Consider the following 6,664-nt stretch of genomic DNA (forward strand, 5'->3'; position numbering starts at 1 on the left):
GCTGAACATTCATAGGTTGAGAGAGATAGTCAAAACAGCAGGACCGGAACAAGGTAGCATATCCATTGAATGGGTAAAAAAAATCAGTGAAAAAAAATTCCACTCCGATGGATGGATGGATCTTTGAATTCGCTGTTGAATGGCCTGCTCCTTCTCCATTTTCAGATCACCAGACCACTCCCCCAAAGTGATCGATAGTATATCTTGACTTGCACTGTGACAATTGTGATTCTGAGCTCTCAGATTCATACAGCAAGTTATGGTATTCACTGATCTCACTCTCCATCTGTGGCGTATAGGGGCAGGACTCGGTTGTATACTGATGTTCGTTAGCTCAATCTAGCTGGGCCCTGAGCTCTTTAGTGATGGTCCCGGTGGACCTCTTCTCCACCGCAGCACAGGAACAGTCTGGCACCCAGGGGTCAGTTTGGCATGCTGTATTAACTGTTTTTTTCCTATTGGTAGAAAACAATTAAGGCATCTATTAAGCTATAGTTATATTCAAGAATTACTGCATATACAGGTGATACAAGAATGTATATGTTTAAAGTAATGACTAAAGTATTCCACCCTGAAACTATTGAACTGTCTGATGTGTGTGTTGGAGAAGACTTATAAATAGTATTAATTTATTGAGTTAATGTTGAATAATAGAAGGGAACATTCAACATTTGTAAGTGTGTTTCAAAGTAGGTTAGGGGAATATTGACGGTTAGAATGGAACATGGCGATCTATTTCTCTGAAGAATAGGGGAGACTCTGAGGCTCTCAGCCAGGTGCTGCAAAACCACACAGGTTTCCTGTTTTGAGCTAGAATTGTCAGCTGCAGACATGAAGATAGAGGTACACGGTTAGACAGAAGGAGCTATCAAAGTAGAACATTGTGACAGAGTTAGAGAAAAGGGGCATTTATAAAGTGTATGGTATGACCAAATGTGAGGTATAAAAGGCAATGTGCATTGTATGATTTTCAGAGCTCTCTGAATAAAGAACTAACCTATTGCAGAATCTGGGACTTTGTCCAATTCTTTATTAACCAGCCTTACAACCTCTGGAAATTGGTCAAAGCTTGAGTGATTGTTGAGTTCAACCATTGACCATTGATTTTATATCCACAATGGCCTCAGGAATGACTGATTGTGTCTTGAAATAAACAACAGCCTGAGAAATAACATGGATTCGCATGTACATAATCGGTCAGTAACAGCCGATTATTTGGACAGGGGTCCACCTTTTTAGAACCTTGAAGACTTGCAAAGCCAGCTATGTATTCTTATTTCTTTTAAGATTGATTTTTGTTGTCAAAAAGACTGGAATTCAGCAAAAAAATAATTTTAATTTAGGAAATCTGTGTTCAAGTATTCCCACAAATAAAAGTAGAGCCGTACAGTGTGCTCCAAAAGTATTGGGACAGTGACATTTTTTTGTGTGGTTTTGGCTCTGTAGTCCAGGACTTTGGATAGGAAATGATACAATGACTATGAAGTTAAAGTGCATGCAGACTGTCAGCTTTAATTTGAGGGTATTTTCACCCATATCGGGTGAACCGTTTATAAATTACAGCAATTTTTGTACATAGTCCCCCCCATTTCAGGGGACCATGAGTGAGAAAGTTAGATGGACAAATATCATACCCCCCAATGCTATCCTCCCCTGTTGTTGTAATGGTGAGGTGAGGATGTCATGGAGGTCATTATTATTCACAATTTATTCAGGATGATCCATTAATGTAGAGTGTTTAGAAACCTACTCTATTCTTATTTACAGTAAGTGTCTCCAAATTAACACAATACATTATTTACCATTCATTTATATTGGGCACAAAATAATCAGAAACACAACCAAAACAAACCACAAAGGCATCCAACAAATTTGTAGATTCACAAGCTTGATGTAGTCATTGCATGCAACAGTATGAATATGGGTGTCTGTGTGTCTGTCTTTTTGTGTGTGTGTGTGTGTCAGTCTGATCCATTTCTCCAGGCCCATAAATGCTGTGCTGTCCGAGCCACCAACAACTGCAAGTGGACTACTCTGGCATCTATTGGGAAGGACATTTTCCCCACTAATGGTTAAGGTTAGGATTGGGGGAGGGGAAGCTGATCCTAGATCTGTACCTAGGGGAAACTTCACCCTGAAGCTGTGTGAGGGCTCCTCAAAAATGGGGATACTGCTTAGAGAAGTCCCCTGTACCCCTGCTAGAGAGGAGCGCAGTGTAGCCAGTTTATTAAACATCATTGTACACTATGCAAAAGCATACATCAAATATGTCATAAAATATTAAAAAGAAAAAACATGCAATGTAAACAAAAATGAAGAATATCCTATATGGACAGTGTATCAATAAATGCATGTATGTATAGGCTATATAGACTCACTTCAGTCTTATAATCAATGTATTCAACAAATTGTTGATTACAAGTTGTAGCCTATAGTGCCCTTGCCTACTGCCCACTATTCCTACACTGAATAAAAATATAAAGTGTTAGTCGCATGTTTCATGAGCTGAAGTAAAAGATCCCAGAAATTGTCCATGTGCAAAAAAGCGTATTTCTCTCCAAGTTCGCTTTAGAGAATTTGGCAGTATGTCCATCACCTCATGCTTCAGCATGATAATGCATGGCCTCATGCCGTTAGGATCTGTACACAGTTCCTGGAAGCTGAACATTTCCCAGTTCTTCCATTGCCTGCATACTCATCCGATATGTCGCCCATTGAGCCCGTGGGGATGCTCTGGATCAACGTTTACGACAGCGTGTTCCAGTTCCCACCAATATCCAGCAATTTTACACAGCCATTTAAGAAGAGAGGGACAAAATTCCACAAGCCACAAACAACAGCCTGGTCAACTCTATGAAAAGGAGATGTGTTGCACTGACTGGTTTTCTGATTCAGAAACCTAACATTTTTTAAGGTCTGTGACCAACAGATGCACATCTACATTCCCAGTCATGTGAAATCCATAGATTAGGGCCTAATGAATTTTTCAATTGACTGATTTCCTTATTTGAACTTTAACTCGGTAAAATCTTAGAAATTCTTGCATGTTGCGTTTATGTTTTTGTTGAGTGTATATTCCCTTTAGTGTAATTTGTTGTCTATGGGCAAAGGATGGTTGCCCTCTCTCTCTCTCCCCAACCTCTTTCTCCCGCTCTCCGTCTCTCAATTAAATTCTAAAGGCTTTATTGGCATGAAAAGTGTAACCACAGTTTTTGCAAAGCAAACATTTAGAAACATATTAAGGCAATGGTGACAATAAATAAATAATTACTGAAATAGGAACAGTGACTTCTCCCTACACTGCAGATCTGTGTGAGTCTGTGTGCTTGCAAGCGTATTTGGGTGGTGCGTCTTTAGGCATCTGTTTGAGGGATAAGTGCCAACTGCATTACTATACTTTCAGCATCCACAATACAGTATTAATGTATTTTTGTTATCTCCATACACTGATTTATGACACTTTCACTACAGTCACAAGGCCATTTAACTTATCAGGTTGTTGACTGTACATACTTGTCGTAATGCTCTGTGTAGTGTTCCTAAAAATAAAGTGTGTGTGCATGTTGATGTCCAGGTGCACACGCTGTATAAGAAGCAGCTGTCCACTAAGTGTCCCTTGGGGCCGTGTAAGGTGTCGGTCATCCCCCCCACAGCCCTCAACAGCATCGACTCCGACGGTCAGTTATGCTCCTCACTTCCTCTCCGGGGTCAAGTGTCCCCTAGGTACAGATCTAGCCTTAACCATTATTGGGGAAAATGCTAAACTGACCTAAGATCTGGGGCAACATCACTTTACACCTGTGTTTGTAGATAAACAGGACAGATAGGGATGTCTGCGTGACAAGTCAGGGTAGTGTTCATTAGGCCTAGGGTTGCAAAATTCCCAGGTTTTTCAGAAATCCTGGTTGGAAGACTCCCGGAATCAGAAGGGAATAAGCACGAAATTCAGAATTGTAAAAAAAAAAAAAGAAAGAACTTGGACATTTTGGGAAAATTAACATAGCAATATTTTTAAATAAGCTCTTTCTTATTAGATGTTAGGGTCTGGTTTCCCAGACACAGATTAAGCTGCTCAATGGAGAATATCCATTAATCTGTGTCTGGGAAACCGACCATGAAAGTTCAGGTGTGTGCCGTAGTCTGGTATAGCGGTTAAAGCTCCCAACTCCGGACCTAGTTTACCCTCCAGGCAACAGGGGTCCATCCTTTCATTAGTTCTCATTTGCCGGTCATTGGTTTTCATCTGCCTGTCATTGGTCCTCATCTGGCTGTTATTGTTTTTCATTGGTCCTCATCTGCCTGTCATTGGTACTCATTGTTCCTCATCTGCCTGTCATTGGTCCTCAGGGTTCTGGAAGGCCACCTGCCCGCCTTCCTGCACCAGCCCTCTCCTGGTGTTCGTCAACAGTAAGAGTGGCGACAACCAAGGCATCAAGTTCCTGCGCCGCTTTAAACAGCTGCTCAACCCCGCCCAAGTCTTTGACCTCATGAATGGGGGGCCGCATCTCGGGTAAGTCTGCCCTGTATGCGTGCGTACGTGCATCTAACATGGCTGTGTGTGTTTCTGATGGCACTGTGTGTATAGCTGCTTGTCTTAGAGGGCTCTCTCTTCTGTGTCTTTCCTAGTTCGCGTCTCTTCCAGAAGTTCGCCACGTTCCGGATCCTGGTGTGTGGGGGTGATGGCAGCGTGGGCTGGGTCCTCTCTGAGATCGACACTCTGACGCTCCACAAACAAGCAAGTTTAACCCACCCCACCCATCTGCACTGAGCTGAAAATGAGCTTCCATCAGTTGGGCTTCACCCACTGGCTCTTGGGCTCTTTCTCAATTAGTGTTTCCTTGATTACTCTTGTTCTTGGATGTGGGTTTTGGGAAGGAGGTGAGGAGAGAACTATGGGAAAGACCAATTGAGAAAGAGCTTTGGCTACTCTCCCATCATCCCTAAGCAAGTCCTGAGCATAGCAGGCAGCTCTAGCTACTGTGCCAGCCAGCGACTCTCATGTTTCCCTTGTCCCACTTTCAACAATCTAGTAACAAAGAAACCGTTTTGTCACACTGCCTGCCTCTATTAGTTGTTAGATTGCCAGATAAACAGACAGACACTGCCCTCTGCTGATCGTAAAGTACACACAGTCCTGGCTTACCAGGCTGTGTGTTAAATGTATTAGTTTTTCTCGATTGCATGAACACTTTTCTCGAAACAGGGTTCACTCTTGCAAAACAGTTACCACAGCCCACTAAACTGAAGTGCATTTGCCAAAACAGCACAGTTCTCTTTCAAAATGCACTAACACATCAACTTAAAATACCTGTCACAAAATAACTCTTCAAAACAGTATAATTTGTTGTTTAACTAGAAGATGACTTTTGCAACATCCTAGAGAATATAATACATGTGACAGAACAAGCTGAAACCATCGAAACAGTATAATTTGTCAATGAATGAGTAGGTCATTTCACCATTCAATGGATAATTGCTCAAACAAATACTTACTATAACCACCCATTTGCATTTCTATGAAAAAAAAATGGTAGGAGTTACTAATGAAAGATTTGATATAAGTAAACTGTATTCATGTTTTCTGAATTAGGATTAAATGGGGGAGAATGGGGCTAAATGTAACGGGGGTCAGTTGAAACAGGATAACACTTGTTTTGCAAGCTGGGTGTTCTGCCCCTGGGGACAGGAAATGACCTTGCCCGAGTCCTGGGCTGGGGCTCGGCCTGCGACGACGACACCCAGCTGCCTCAAATACTGGAGAAGCTTGAGAGGGCCAGCACTAAGATGCTTGACAGGTAGGAGAGGGAGGGAGGGAGGCGCTGTAGAGGGCCAGCACGAAGATGCTCAAAAGAAAGAGAGACTTAGGGAGGGAGGAGAACTGGGGGTGAGGGAAATATTGACCAACATGCTTGATGTGCGAGAGAGGGATGAAGAGGGGAGGAAGAGCAGGTATCCTAGTGGTTAGAGCGTTTGACTAGTAACCAAAAGGTTGCAAGATTGAATCCCCGAGCTGACAAGGTAAAAATCTGTCGTTCTGTCTCTGAACAAGGCAGTTCACCCACTGTTCCTAGGCCGTCATTGAAAATAAGAATTTGTTCTTAACTGACTTGCCTAGTTAAATAAAGGATAAATAAAGGTGTAAAAAAAAAGAAATCGACCTCCAAAAATACCTATTTACGATTGTTATGAAAACTTGAAATCGGCCAGTCCGATTAATCGGTCGACCTCTAATGCATACCTCACAAGACATGCCACAAGAGGTCTCCTCACAATCCCCAAGTCAAGAACAGACTATGGGAGGTGCACAGTACTACATAGTGCTATGACTACATGAAATTCTATTCCACATCAGGTAACTGATGCAAGCAGTAAAATTATATTTAAAAAAACAGATAGAAATACACTTTATGGAACAGCGGGGACTGAAGAAACACAAACATAGGCACAGACACATATGATAACATATGCACTATCCACACATTGATATTGTGTTGTAGATATGTGGTAGTGGAGTACGGGCCTGAGGGCACCCACTTAGTGTGTTGTGAATTCTGTAATGAATCTATTGTAATGTTTTTAAAATTGTATAACTGCTTTAATTTTGCTGGACCCCAGGAAGAGTAGATGCTGCGAAGGCAGCAGCTAATGGGGATCCATTATAGAT

Source organism: Oncorhynchus masou, chromosome 13 (genome assembly GCF_036934945.1).
Source record: "Oncorhynchus masou masou isolate Uvic2021 chromosome 13, UVic_Omas_1.1, whole genome shotgun sequence".
NCBI classification, from domain to species: domain Eukaryota; kingdom Metazoa; phylum Chordata; class Actinopteri; order Salmoniformes; family Salmonidae; genus Oncorhynchus; species Oncorhynchus masou.